Source organism: Marmota marmota, unplaced genomic scaffold (assembly GCF_001458135.2).
Source record: "Marmota marmota marmota unplaced genomic scaffold, marMar, whole genome shotgun sequence".
NCBI classification, from domain to species: Eukaryota; Metazoa; Chordata; class Mammalia; order Rodentia; family Sciuridae; genus Marmota; species Marmota marmota.
In genome coordinates, this window is record NW_025999900.1 from 27,456,018 (window position 1) to 27,472,345 (window position 16,328).

Genomic DNA, 16,328 nt, shown 5'->3' on the forward strand with positions numbered 1-16,328 from the left:
CAGGGGTAAGACCTCAGAAGCATGGGTAACAAATGGGATTATAACAAACGAAGATACTGCTGCACAGAAAACAAAACAATCAATAAAGATACAACCTATGGAATGCAAACCATTCACCTGACAAAGGGTTATTATCCAGAATATATAAGGAACTTAAAAAAAAACCTGAACAACAAAAAACAAATAATGCAATTTAAAAATGGATAACATTTCTCAAAAGAAGAAATACAAATGGCCACCAAATATGAGAAAAAGGTGCTAAATATCATTAGCCATCAGAGAAATGCAAATCAAAGCCACAATAAGATATGATCTCACCCTAATTACAATGGCATTAATGAAAAGGAAAACTAATAACAAATGCTGGTGAGAATACAAATAAAAGGAAACTCATATACTATTTACACTTACCTTTCCACTGTTAGTGGAAAGGTAAATTATTACAGCTGTTATAGAGAACAATATGGAAGCCTCTCAAAAAAACTAAAATAGACCTACCCTATGATCCAGTTATCCCATATCTAGGTACATATTCAAAGGAAATGATATTGGCATATCAAAGAGATATGTGTATGCCTATGTTTACTGCAGCATTATTCACAACAACCAAGATAGGGAATCAACCTAGGTGTACATGGATGGATGGTGTGTATGTATTTGAGTATATATATGTATACTAACACACAGTGATAAATATATATATATATACGTATGTGTATATATATACATATATGTGTATACACATACACACACATATATATATATATATATGTATATGTATATAGTGATGAAATATTGGACTATTATTATCCATAAAGAAGAATGAAATCCTGTCATTTGCAGCAAAATGGATAGAAGTGGAAGACTTTATAATAAATTAAATAAGCCAGACACAGAAAGCCAAATATTACATGTTCTCTTTCATATGTAAAAGTTTTAAAAAAAGTTGATTTGAATGTAAAATAGTGACTACGAGAGCAGGAAGGGAAGAGAGAGAGGGATGTTGGATAATGGTATCAAAACATAGGCAGATAGGGCTGTGGTTGTGGCTCAGTGGTAGAGCGCTCACCTAGCATGCGTGAGGCACTGGATTCAGCACCACATAAAAATAAAATGAAGATACTGTGTCCACCTAAAACTAAAATAAATAAGTATTTTTTAAAATAAATATTTTTTATTTTAAATATTTTTTAAAAACATAAGTTCTGATGTTCCACAGCACAGTGAAGTGTTTATAGTTCACAATAACTTAGACATTTTATGAAGAGCTAGAAAGTTGAGTTTGAGGGCTCCAAACATAAAGAAACATTAAGAAGATGAAAATATTAATTACCTTGATTTGATCAGTACACGTTGTATACATGTGTTGAAATTTCACACTGTACTTCGTAAGTATGTACAACTATCACATGTTCATCAAAATGGAACAAAAAATTCAAATGAAGTTACTTAAGAGGCAGCTGAGATGTAAAAGAATCCTTTCCCAGGTATATATGATCTTATGAAAGCTAATGAGCTTTCTTATACTTCTGTTTTCTTATCCAAAATAGAAAAAAAATGTACCCTACCTCATAAAAATTATGAAAGTGAAATAAAATAAGAGGTGAAGATTCTAGGCATATTCTACTATGCTAAATGTTTGCTCTCTCAGTTCATGGACTATAAACTCAAGCATGTGGAGTCTACTAGAAATACTTTATATTTCATGGATCATGGACTATAAACTCAAGCATGTGGAATCTACTAGAAAAATACTTTATATTTCGTGGAATGTTGGCAGCGTCTGTCCCAGACTCAGTAAATGTTGGCATTGAGTTCAATTCTATAGGGCAAACATACCTAACTCCCCAATATCTAAATTGCAGAAGAACCAAAGAGAGCAACTTGCCAAAGACTTTTTTAGTCACTAATGAGGTAAAACTGATAATCATGCACTCTACTAAAGGGGACCCACATTTCTTTAGACTGGAAAGACTCCAACATTGTCATTATTCCATGTGACTCCCCAAAATTCATATCATTTTTTACTCATTTGTTCATTCAGCCAACAAACACACAGTAAAATTCAGCTACATGACATGTACTATGTGTTCAAGATGAAAAGAACAAGGGTTGGTCCCTCACCCACCAAGAAGGAATTCAGGGGTTTGAAAATGGCTAATATTAAGGATTATGGAAACTCTAGGAAGAAACTCAATTCTTTTATGAAAGGCTTTATTGTAGCATTGTCCAACAGAAATTTCTACTGTAATGAAAATATTCTTTAATCTGTGTTATCCAATACAATAGCCATTATCCATATGTGGCTACTGAGTTCTTGAAATATGCTTATGATGGACAAATTTTAAGATTTATTTTAATAAATTTAATTAAGTAGACACATGTCTAGCAATTACTATATTGGATAACAAAGATCAACAGGATAGGTAATATTTGAGCAGAAGTCATCAGAGATAGGAGTTAGTGTATTCTGTGTAATGGGAAGGACAGGAACTGCACAAAAGTCTCTGAGAACACCTTGGTATGTTCAGGGAAGACTGCCTAGGAAATATGGAATGTGTAGAGCAGAGAATAATAGGTTAAAAGGGTTAGACAGGACCAAAATATGAATGTCTTTAAAAACCAGCTAAGGCTTCAATATAATATTGAAGACAATAAAAAAAAATCAAAGACTGTAAAGCCAAGGACTATATGACTATATCCATGGTTTACAAAGGTAATTTTTAACTACAGGATGAGTAATATTTTGAAAAATAAAAAGGCCAAAGGTGGGAAGACCAGTTATGTAGCAGATACTGCAGTAATTCAAGTTAGATGATGAAGGCCTGAACTACTATAAAAACAGTGAGAATAGAGATGAAGGAACATATTCCAGATAAAATTAATGAGACCTAAAGAACTCTGAGATGTGGCAGACAAGAATAAATTAAAGTAAGAACTACTGAGGTACCAGCCTTGAAAAAAACAAAAATAATATCTAGGTATTTTTACATCAAATAAAGGAATTAAAGAAAGTTTATAGACTCCTGTTCAATGTTGTATTTAAGAAAACAATCTAAATAAGACAATAAGCTCTTAAAAGTCAAATCAATTATGTAATCATTCACGATGGTATACAGTAGAGTTACTAAAATTATTTTTAAAGAATACACACAGGATAGTGGAAAATGAAGTAAGTAGGCTATAAAGCATCATATATAGCATTATTATGAATTCATTTTATGCATTAGATTTTTTTAATTAAAGGAATATGCCAAAAAATCAATAGTGATTTACTTATTAGTGGGTCATTTTAGGGTTTTTTGGTGACTATTTTTTTATTTTTTAATGATACTACAAGTATTGAATATTTTTTTATTTACAGAAATAAACTTTTGCTTTTAAGCATTGTACCTAAAAGCACTAGGCCGTAAGGTGGATCTACTAAAGTCCACAGCTATGTCACAAATGGAGGATTTGACATGCATGGCCAGATCTCAAGTCTACTATAGGCTCCATATAGGAAACTAAACTTGCTAGCAAATTGAATATAAGGCAGATTTTTTTCTTTTAGAAAAATCTACTCAGACTATGAAGTATAAAATGAATTATTTCCCATTTAATTTACTTATAATGTCTTAACATTTGTAACAGGAATGACTCAGCAAAAGTTGCTGCCTAGGTATTAAAAGTAGGATAACACACCTCATAGCTTAAGCCAATGGTCAGCAAGAACTCAGGCAGTTTCCCACAAACTTAAAGTAACTCCCACCCTCATTCCTTGTATATACTGCTAGTTATCACATTCTTGGGTATGTACTCTCCTCTCCTTCTCTCTCTCTCTCTCTCTGCCTGATCTGCTGACAGAGGGCTATCCTCCACACTCAGGATCTATAAGTAATAAATCTTGGAATTTATTTCCTATTGTGATGGTATACTGACCCCAGCATGGGCCAGGTTAAAGTATCCTTTGAAAGATGCACTGTAAACAACCACATCTACCAACACTTTCTTTACTGTTTGGGCAAGGCCCCTAGCTACATTGATGGTAGAACCCCAATTTAACTGGGGGCCCTCAGAATACATGTATAGCTTATATCTGTATATTTGCAACTACAGTTGGGAATGTTGTATAAACCTGCATTTTATTCTGCCACCCAAAATAAGAGATTCATTCTATTCATATCAATTACAATTACTCAAGTTCATTTGAAATAGAGGAGACACTGTATGCTGAAGAAGTGGTTCAGTAAATGCTAACCTTTTTTATACATGCATGCCAGTCCTTTCTTACACTTAACAAAACCCAGCTTTCCAAGTTCTAAATTTAGATTTAAAAGAAATTCTGACCTGGCATAGATAAGCCTACTACAGAGATACATGGCTATGACAAATTCTTATACATACTGTATGTGAACAAAAGACAAATTAGATAAAGGATATAATAAATCCCCTCATTAAATAAAAAATGAAAGAAATTTTCCAACCATAATTTTAATCACTGTACTTTGCTATAAGATAAGGGTTGTACTTGTTTCAGGAAACCACACATATAATAAAAAGATAACGTTAGACTAACATTTCTAGCTATAATGCCAAGGCTTATTCTGATCATTCTACAGAAGAAGTAAACAAAAGGCTGAGAATAAAATCACTTTTCCATTTTAGATTTCTACAAACATGGTTTGATTTCCTTAACTAAAATTAGTTATATAGTTTATTTCTATGCTTTCTATTAAAACACACTGGCAGAAGGACCATCTTTACACTGGGTCACTTGTAAAGAAGCTGTACAGCTAAGTAGCAGCCATTGACTCATTCAATAAATATAACGAAATTGACCAAGGTTATACAGTGAGGTAGTAGCAGATCTGGGACTATGGCCAGGTTTCCTGGCTTGAAAACTAGTGCCTCTTTCTGACAAGATTACAGTTCTTAAATTAAAATATATTTTCCCAGAGAGATGAAACAAAGGATACATTTTAGGATACCAGTTAGCAGCACTTGGGAAACCTTATATAGCTCCCAAACCCAGAAACAGCCTTACATATTTTGGCTAACTACCATATATGACATAGTGGGCAAGAGTCACTAAAATAATCACTCCACAAACAAAGAGAATTCAGAAATCTGCAATAGCAATTAGCCACCAGTATCTTACTATGTTTCTGTGATCTGATGTCCATTTCCATGGAAACAGGAAAAGAAGTGAGAGGCAGCCAAGAGAAGAGATGTCAGAACTTGTCAGGTTCAGTGGCTGGGGCTGAAAGCTGAAAATACCATTTTTTTTTTTTTAAACAAACAGTATCAGCTGACTTCTGGCATATAATCGATTCCCAAGTTAGGCAATGTCAGCTTGCTTAGAGAAGCATAAAGCTAAAGAACAGGCTTGGGGTTTTGTTTTGTTTTTAAAAGCTTAGATTAAGGGGCAAAAAGAAAAAAGACATTAAAAATCAAAATGTACAATATTCTAAATTTCTAAAATTTAAGAAAACAACAGAATTATTTCAAATTTCAAAAAGTAAAAGGAAGAATTTCTTGCTATGATGAAGAGCACTGCTACTGAGTGGAATGAGTAGTAACAGGGTGGAGGTATGGAAGAATCCTCAGACAGAGGAAGCAGCTCATAGAAAGGCCGGAGACAAGAGAGTGGGTGGCCCTTTTAAGGTACTGCAAACACGCTAGGGCACTCAGTGTGGGATGAGGGGTTATCACAGGAAGCTTTCCCAAAAGAGGTGACATCTAAGCAGAGAGGTGAAGGGTGAGATGGAGTTTCAGAAGAATATTTCAGTAAGAGGAAAAAGCAAAAGTGAAAGCCTTGCTAAAGCAAGAGAAAGCAAACTGAATTCAGGAATAGTAAACGGCTTAGGTCAGTTGGAACAGAGTAGGAATAGGGGAATGCACCCTGATTAGATCAAGTAGGCCTGATTTCCTGAGTTAGATTTTGAACTTTTGTCCTGAAAACAAGGTACAACTAAAAGTCTAAATCAGGAAAGTAACATTATGGGGGTGTGGGGGGGGTGGGGGGTATGGGTAACCTATACCTTGGAATGGCTTGTCAGACTAGTTCAGATTACATAGAACCTGGTATGAAGTCTGTTATAGCTTTCCCTGGGAATGGAAGTGAGAAACTACATTGGGGAAGGGACAGCAGACAGATGGGAAAAATAGGACACAGTAAATATGAGCAGTGAGAAGGATGAGTCAAGGATGGCACTCAGGATTTTGGCCTGAATATCTCGGTAGGTGGTAGTTCCTATCACTGAATCTCTGTCATAAGCAAAGAAGGAGGAATTTCAGGTGAATGGTGATAAGTTCTCATCTGGACTTTATGACTTTGAGGGATCCATGAGACAATGAAGCAGAACTATCCAATAGGCAGTTATGATGAGTAGGTGGATCTACAATTCAGGAGAGATAGTTGGGCTGAACTTTAAGTATCTGGACTTCAGAATTAGATAAAATTGCCCAGGGAGAGCATAAAATCAGAGGAGAGTCCTCAAGATAAATTTTAGAGGCTTTAAACTATGTTCAAATGCTGGCTGCATCATTTACCAAGTACATGACCTTGAGTTATTTAATTTCTAAACCTATAAAATTAGAATAATTATATCTATGCTGAAGATTGATAAGGAATAAGTAGAGAAATGAGAAACTATAAAGTAGAATAATAAAAGATAAAAGGTAGATACCACAAGAGAATGCAGTATTAGAAAAACTAGTGGAAAAGAGTAGCTCATGATTAATGATCATATGCTGCAGAGATCAATTAAAATAAGGAATGAAGGGGCTGAGGTTGTGGCTCAGTGGTAGAGCACTTGCCTAGTTTGTGTGAGGCACTGGGTTCAATTCTCAGCATCACATATAACTAAATGGATAAAATAAAGGTCCATCAATATCTAAAAAATATATTTAAAAAAAAAAGGATTGAAAAGTATACATAGGAGTTTTTTTTTAAAGGTATCTTTGGTTACCCTGGCAAAAGTATGGTGGAGGAAAAAATATAGACAGAAAAAAAAGTGGTAGGCAAGGGAGTGGCAGACAGATACAGGAAATTCTTTTAAGAAGCTTGGCAAAAGAAAGAGCAAAGATTAGGTAGTTATCTAGTGTAAATCATGAAGTCAAGATAGAATTGCTTAGTTTGTTTATTTGTTTGTTTGTTTTGACTGGAACAAACTTGATAGGTTAAGATGTCTTTAGCTGCAAATATGAGAAAACCTAATTATCAATGCCTAAACAATTAAGGCACTTATTGCTTACTTTTAAAAAGTCAGAAAAGTACATGACTCTGGGGTTGTGTTTTGGTGGGGTTTTTTCCCCCCAAAATTTCAGTGATATCATCTGACCAAGTCTCTATCAAAGTGACTACACAAGACAGGCATCATGTCCTTAAAACACATTCCCCACAGAAACAAATGGTGAGAACAATGCTTACCCTCTGTTAGGAAGCAAAACATCTTCCCTTGAGGTCCCCCCATTAGACTTCCTTACAGCTCATTGGCTAGAACTGGGTCACATGGCCACTGTTAGTGATAAGAGTAGGAAGAAGATGACCAAACTTTCCAGTTCTATTTTGAAAAAGTAAGAAAGATGGGAGTAAAAATGACTTTTACATAGCCAGCCAATGCTGTCTGCCATGGTAAGTTTAAATGCTGATGAGAAGTTGGTATAAAAAAGAGAAAAGTCAGGGGCTGGGATTGTGGCTCAGTGGTAGAGTGCTCACCTAGCATGCACGAGGCACTGGGTTCAATCCTCAGCACCACATAAATGTAAAATAAAGATATCGTGTCCACCTAAAACTAAAGAATAAATATTAAAAAAGAGAGAGAGAGAGAGAGAGAAGTCAAAGACACAGAAGGGAAGGGGCAAAAGTGAATTCAGATCCAGATAAATCTATAAGAGGCTGGTTGGGAATTGAGAGAGTTTGTGCCACATAAATTTAATTTCAGCAGAAAACAGAATTACTCATTTAAAAGTCTCAGATGAGGTTGAAGGCTAGAAGTCTTCAGGATAACAAAGTTGATTTTAGAGTAGTTCGTATTTAGAACATGAGAGAGGGCTGCCTAGGATAATAGGTTTCTGGGCAAGAGAGAAAGAAAGAAAAGAATGAAAGAATCATTTCCTAGAGATTGTTGGCAGTGCAGATATCATTTATTCATAATGCTACCCATACCACTTACAAGGATTTCCTTGAAATTGTACAGCAGTCTGAGATTAAGAATAGAGAAAGCAGATTGTCGAATCCACCATAAACTGTAGCTTATGGTTTAGAGGAAAAGCAATATAGCAATGAGTAGCAAGTACAATACAAAACCAAGGAGACAAACGAGTTGAAGTTATCATCAGCAAGCCAGTGAAGGAAATAATGGGCCATATATAATTGTGTTAGGAAAGAAATGAAAGTTTTGAAAAACGCAGACAGAGTAGGACAATCAAGGAACCCAAGGTATACTGGCCATAATAAAAGGGCTGAAAATGTGAAAAACTACGGTCAGATGAATAAGATAAGTACCTCCAGTGGACATGTTGGATGCCCTGAGAATAAGCAGCTGAAGTAAAACAGACATATAGGGTACTCAAGCAGGTGAGGAAATTGAAAGATTAGGATGTTAAATGAATTGTCTACACAGACACTGAAGTCAATGAGAACTGTGCATAGGACTAGAGTAAAAAGGAACAACCAATACCTTTATTTACAAAAGAAAAAAGATAACCAAAGGAGAAAGGGAGAGGGTGATTATACTTTTAATAGCAATGATTATCAAAAAGAATGTAAGTGTGGAGGAGAAGGTGTCTGAGGAAACAAGGAATATGCCAAATCTTATTCTAAATCTACAGGTAGACAGTGAAAGAATGAGCTGTATCCACTAAAGAAGACTCCATGAAAAGTTATGTCTGCAGGGAGTCAGTTTTCAGTTTCAGATATTAAGAAAAACTTTATTTAATATAAAACTGGAGCTCCAGAAGTACAAAACAAAAATTTGGGAAGAAGGGAGGAATATTTGAGTTTAGAAAAGAAGTCCTATACAGTATAAAGATGACCAGAGAGGCTTATATTTCAGAGATTACCAAGAATGACAGGAACACGGTACATAATGGGATTAGGCCTACAGGTATTCCAAAGAACTAGTCCTAGTAATCTCTCTGGCTGGAAAACAATATGGCCCAGAACAATTACACTTTCAAGGAATTACTATTCTGAATTATGTCGCCTAATTTTTTCAGTAACAATGTTTCATACAGGCTAGGTTAATATTCTAATTTAGCTTTAGACACACATACATTTTGGAAACCAATATTATTCACTTCACAGGCTATCCCAAGAGCTTGGGATAAAAGGGGATTTGGTTGGGGATTTTTTCAAATTTGGTAATATTTGAAAATACTCAAGAAGATATCTTGGGGTTGGAACACAAGTCTAACCATGAAATTCATTAACTTTTCATACACACTTTAAATATACATAGCCTGGGAGTAATTTTTTTGGGGGAGGTGGTAATCGGGAATTAAACTCAGGGGCACTCAACCACTGAGCCACATCTCCAGCCCTATTTTGTATTTTATTTAGAGACAGGGTCTCACTGAGTTGCCTAGTACCTCGCCACAGCTGAAGCCAGCTTTGAACTTGTGATCCTCCTGCCTCAGCCTCCAAAACCACTGGGATTACAGGTGTGTGCCACTGCGCCCAGCACCTGGGAATAATTTTATGCAATATTTTTACTGCATCTGCATTTTGACTACAACTGTCACAAGAAGCCAGATGTGAAATTTTCCTCTTGTGCCATCAGGTCAGCACTCAAAAGATTTTGGATTTTGGAACATTGTGGATTTTGGATGTTAAGATTAAGGATCCAGTTAAAAAATAAATATTGAAGAAAAAAAAAAGATTAAGGATCCTCAAACCTTATTTCTATGTAGTGAAGAATTTAACCTTGTACAAAAAAATGACTCAACATAACTGGCTTCTGACTTTAGCTTTTAGAAATAATCTCTAAGGTCTCTGCTGGACTACAGGTCTTGAGCAATGGAGTAGGAATTTGCATCACGCCTAGAGGGACAGAAGAATAGAGACTAAGATCGGACACCTGCATAATGAATTATGCCCATGTCACAGATCCCTCAATAAAGTTCAGAATATCATGACTCAGATGCTCTTACTCAGTTGACAATATTGACACACATTCTCAAACATTAATGCCAGAAGACTGGCACATCTTAACTCTGCAGAGAAGAGAGTAGAAGTTCTGTTTTATTGGAATATAGGTTTTCATAATAATTCCTAATTATCTTCTGTATTTCTGTAGTATCTGTTGTGATGTTGCCTTTTTCATCCCGTATGTTAGTAATTTGAGTTCTCTCTCTTCTTCTCTTCGTTAGCATGGCTAAGGGTCTGTCGATCGTATTTATTTTTTCGAAGAACCAACTTTTAGTTTTGTCAATTTTTTCAATAGTTTCTTTTGTTTCCATTTCATTGATTTCTGCTCTGATTTTAATTATTTCTTGCCTTCTGCTACATTTGCTGTTGTTTTGCTCTTCCTTTTCTAGGGCTTGGAGATGAAGTGTGAGCTCATTTATGTGTTGGTTTTTTCTTTTTTTGAGGAATGACCTCCAGGTGATGAATTTCCCTCTCATATTGTGGGGTCGGGCTCCAAATTCCTTAATAGGACACCCATAGCACAAGAGTTAATAACAAGAATCAACAAATGGGACTTACTTAAACTAAAAAGTTTTTTCTCAGCAAGAGAAACAATAAGAGAGGTAAATAGGGAGCCTACATCATGGGAACAAATTTTTACTCCTCACACTTCAGATAGAGCCCTAATATCCAGAGTATATAAAGAACTCAAAAAATTAAACAATAAGATAACAAATAACCCAATCAACAAATGGGCCAAGGACCTGAACAGACACTTCTCAGAGGAGGACATACAATCAATCAACAAGTACATGAAAAAATGCTCACCATCTCTAGCAGTCAGAGAAATGCAAATCAAAACCACCCTAAGATACCATCTCACTCCAGTAAGATTGGCAGCCATTATGAAGTCAAACAACAACAAGTGCTGGCGAGGATGTGGGGAAAAGGGTACTCTTGTACATTGCTGGTGGGACTGCAAATTGGTGCGGCCAATTTGGAAAGCAGTATGGAGATTCCTGGGAAAGCTGGGAATGGAACCACCATTTGACCCAGCTATTGCCCTTCTCGGACTATTCCCTGAAGACCTTAAAAGAGCGTACTACAGGGATACTGCCACATCGATGTTCATAGCAGCACAATTCACAATAGCTAGACTGTGGAACCAACCCAGATGCCCTTCAATAGATGAATGGAAAAAAAAAATGTGGCATTTATACACAATGGAGTATTACGCAGCACTAAAAAATGACAAAATCATGGAATTTGCAGGGAAATGGATGGCACTAGAGCAGATTATGCTAAGTGAAGCTAGCCAATCCCTAAAAAACAAATGCCAAATGTCTTCTCTGATATAATGAGAGCAACTAAGAACAGAGCAGGGAGGAAGAGCAAGAGGAAAAGATTAACATTAAACAGAGACATGAGGTGGGAGGGAAAGGCAGAGAGAAGGGAAATTGCATGGAAATGGAAGGAGACCCTCATTGTTATACAAAATTACATATAAGAGGTTATGAGGGGAATGGGAAAAAAACAAGGAGAGAAATGAATTACAGTAGATGGGGTAGAGAGAGAAGATGGGAGGGGAGGGGAGGGGGGATAGTAGAGGATAGGAAAGGTAGTAGAATACAACAGTTACTAATATGGCATTATGTAAAAATGTGGATGTGTAACCGATGTGATTCTGTAATCTGTATTTGGGGTAAAAATGGGAGTTCATAACCCACTTGAATCTAATGTATGAAATATGATATGTCAAGAGTTTTGTAATGTTTTGAACAACCAATAAAAAAAAGAGAGTAGAAGTTCTGAATTTAATAATTTCTTGAACTCTAACCAACTTCTTCTGTTGACTGATTTTAATCTGTATCCTTTTCCTGTAATAAACCATAATGTGAATATAAAAGCTTTCAGTGAGTTCTATGAGTCCTAGCAAATGATTGGGAACCCCTGAACTTGCAATCAGTGTTGTAAACAAGGGCAATAATGCCCTCTAACTTCATTATTTGGCCTAATTTTTTCACAATATATGTTCTCCCTAAATCTATTTGTTCATGGGGGTGGGGGATAATGATTTGAAAAGAAGACCTGAGATTAGCTGAAACTGTCACTGAATGGCAACTAGTTTACTAAACTGCTAATGACCACCTGCTTCCATAAATCCCTCCGAGCACTGTACAAGTCTCAACAATTAACACCAAGTACTGCTGAGTTTTAATCTGTATAAAGCAGACATTGTATCACTGAGATGGAAAAGTCTCCCTTTACTGTACACCTTGTACTAGGTAACTGTGAAATGCTATTGTACCTTGGTGTGATGTGATCATGTCCAAAGAGTAAATCTTGTGAAATAATTTGAATTCAATTTTAAATTTTGTTCTTAATTGATAAAATAATAGTAATATTTATGGGTTACAATGTGATGTTTAATAATACAACGACATTATGAAATAATCTAAATTAAACTAACAAACATACCCATCATCTCACATTCTTATTTTGGGGATAATATTTAATATTTCATCTATAGCTATTACATTAATAAATGAATTCTATTACTGTAATTACTGACACCATAATATAGAAGGATTTATCAAACTTCTCATTGCCATATTATTTAAAAATACTTTAATAACTCACCTCCATATAAAAATTGCCCCCAAATAACATATTATCAAAAATGTAAAAATGCAATTGACATGGGATAAAAAAGGGGCATTTAAATAATGAACAGAGTAAAGAGATTCACAGTTTCTCAGAAATGCCTTCTAAATCATAATGAACAGAACACAAAATCTGTAGCCAATTTAATTTATTAATATCAAATGATCATTTCAAGGATGATATAAAAGAGTATTTTCATTCTTTTAAGTAAAAACTTAGAACTTTGAAAAACTTCCAATTGTATAGTTTAGTTGCTCAGCCTAGAGAATCAGCAAGATAAACTGTAGGACACTGGCCAAGTTATTTAATTTCTTTGGGCCAGTTTCTTCATTTTCAAAGTAAAAATAATAACAGTACCGGGCTGGGGATGTGGCTCAAGTGGTAACGCACTCCACCTGGCATGTGCGGGGGCGCTGGGTTCAATCCTCAGCACCACATAAGATAAAACAAAGATGTTGTGTCCACCAAAAACTGAAAAATAAATATTTTTAAAAAATTCTCTCTCTCTCCCTCTTTTCTCTCTCTCTTAAAAAAATAAAAAAATAATAACAGTACCTATTATATAGAATTGTGTGGGTTAAATGAGATAACACTGTAGGCAAACAGCATAAGGCTTATACGGCTTAGCACATGGTAAATAGGGATAATATATTAATCTGACCTATCTAATTTGATGCTTCCTATATCCAGCTAACTAATTCACCACACTAAAATTCTATCAAAATAAACTAACTGTAACAGTCTGACATTTGTTTCTGTAACATAAAGTCTTGGCATAAACACACACACACACACATACATATCGCTAATTAAAAAACAAAAGTAGAAGGAAGGAACAATAAATAGAATAGAAGAATAGAATAATAATAGAACAATAATAGAATAGAAGGAACAATAAATAGAAGGAAGATCATAGAGTATAGAAAGGGAAATGGCAGGAGGGAGAAAGGGAAGAAAAAGGAAAAGAAGCAGAACTGGGGACTGAAATGAAGCAAATTATATTTCTTGCATATTATCATTGCATCAAAATGAACCACACTATTTTGTATATCCACAATACACTAAAAATGTTTTTTTAAAAAAAATCAATGAGTAAAGGTTGATAAATAATGCATGGATTTTTTTCTTACTTAATATTCCTAAAATTATTCCTATGAATTTATGAATAAAGTCAGAGGGCAGGTTGTTTTAAAAAGTAACACTGATGGTGTATAAAATGACTGATATCATGAGAGTCATACTTTGGGAAGAAAAATCTCTGAGTAAGTGAGAGGGGGAAATAAATTTAGTGATGGGTGGATGAAAGAAGATAAAAAGATTACCAAAACAGTCACCAGAAGTTTAAAATAGTCTTTCAACAATGAAAAAAAAAATTGACCAAAATGAATGACATGGAATTACTCTGCAGCAATTATGATAGAAAAGGGAATACAAATCACTCACCATTAAAAGAATCACTAGAAAAATAGTTATCTCATTATTAAAAAAAAATGTGGACTATAAGTTATACCATTATTTTATATACCACCAAGAAAGAAAAAAATTCTAAAATTAAACTATAAGAAAGTGCTAAATGTTAAACTGATGACACAATACCACAAAGTTGTTGATTATAAAATACACTCCCATTTCAGAGACATTAAAATTTGAAAAACATGTATCTTAAAATTAATGAAATATAGTATCTGCCTAAATAGTAAAAAGAGGTCACAATCCTATGAAATCCCCAGTTGTATTCATAACCCTCCTCAGAGCCTGCTTGGGATCTGTTGAAGTCTCCTTGAAGCTCGAACAGCTCCAGCAGGCTTATGACATCTGCCTCTGACCCCATGATCCCACATCTGCACCTGAAGAGACAGGGTAAGCCCTTGCCCATCCAACAGGGGCCACAGCTCCAAGAAGCTCTCCTAAAGACATAGCAAGTAATTTTATATAACCTTTACTAAGGCGCTTTAATTATCACTGCAGAAGACACGATTCTTTTATAATTACCTCATCTAAGACTTAGTTCAAATTGTTGTAGATCATTCTTCAAGGTCTACATCAACTACAGAATTGTCTGAAAAAGTTAGAAATTCCTCTGGATGTGTTCAAGGTAGAAATGGTCTATTGTTAAGGGTTTGGCAATCAGCCTCCTTTTTAATTTACTCATTTTCAAAAGCAAATTACTTTAGCCTCACTGGTTTTTGCTGCTAATGAATTGTGTCTGACATCTTTCATCCTCCTTTGATCAATATATTCTTCTGGCTTAGCACAGTTTTTCCTAATAGTGCTTCCTTTTGCACTAATTTTGATTGCTGGTTTTCAATTAAACGGTAGAGTACCATTTTATCAATTCTCTCAGAAACAAGCCAGTTTTCTGCATGCTGCCCACTTAAGTCAGATATACAATTAAAGCCTGCCCTTAACATGAAATGACCGTCTCAAGACCTCTACTGCATCACTTTACTCTGGCACATACGCAAAGAATGAAATGAGAAATGTTCTCTGTTGTCAGACAAAAGAATATCTAAGTGTTTTTGCTTTATCAAAGAAACACTGGCCCAGTTTAAATCACAACAATAGCTTTGATTCCTAGCACTTTTAAGTTCTTTCTCTTGTTACTTTCTGTTTGCTCTTTTTTCAGTTAGGCCTAGATTTAGGCTAGATACTCTATTTTTCTCTAATTTTCCTTTCTTCTTTATTTAGATGCCAGAAAAATACATTAATGATATCTGTTGTTATACTTTTATGTTTGGAATAAAGAGGCAAATCATATGTTTTGAAATTCTATGTATTCTGATTCTCTATATTCACTTGCTGAGAATGAGAATATGAAGAAATAAAATCAAGGTAAAGTCTACCTCTCCTTATGAAGCACCTGAGTCAATGACAGAGAAGTAAAACTGGTGACCTAAGTCCACAGTCTCAAGCATTCCTAGATGTTTGGTTAGCCCACAAATGGGCTTAGAACATGGTTATTATTCAGGCAAAAAGATATATTCAAAGTAAACAAAGGTTTGGAACTCTGAAGGGGAAGATCTGAAGGGTGAGAAAATTAATACTGTATTGAAAAGTTCCAGGGAAGAAGGTGATGCAACTAGGTAAGGAAGCCATTTTACCTTATCAAAGAGAGAAACAGCTAGTGATAAAACGAATGGGACATGGGGGGATGACATGGTAGTTCCTTCATCCAGGACAATTCGAGATATGTCTGAAAGCCCTAAAATTTAAGGAAGACAATTTATAGCCAAGAATAGTGAAGTACTTTCATCTTTCAAAGGTACCAGAACAAGGGCTAATCCAAGAAGGTCAATCATCAATACAGAACAAAAGATAATCTAGCTCAGCTAGATTAGCAGAAAACAAAGGGTATTTTAAGTAGAAGGAAATAACCAGCAATTAAAATTCATAGGCTGTTTCTAACTCCTTCTAACAACTTGTTCTTTTTCAATGCTGTTGCAGAGGGCTACAACAGAAGGCCTTCACTGGGTAATGGGTTAGGAAAAATGCTCACAGAGCCACGGCACTCTCCTTAGCCTCATAAACAGCTCCAACTCAAAACTAGAAG

The 16,328-nt window shown here is 35.1% G+C and overlaps 1 protein-coding gene across 4 annotated transcripts in view; it reads right to left on the reverse strand.

Moving 5' to 3' along the window:
- The window catches only part of Nubpl (NUBP iron-sulfur cluster assembly factor, mitochondrial), a 204,382-nt gene that overhangs the window by 98,529 nt on the left and 89,525 nt on the right, over window positions 1-16,328 (reverse strand). Inside the window, exon 1 of one of the 4 annotated variants that reach the window (XM_015491691.2) lies at window positions 5,141-5,273. The exons of the other annotated variants lie outside the window; for them this stretch is intronic. The gene's annotated coding sequence lies outside the window, so the exon portion shown is untranslated. Of the gene's footprint in view, window positions 1-5,140; window positions 5,274-16,328 lie in introns of those variants that run through there. 4 annotated transcript variants of the gene reach the window in all.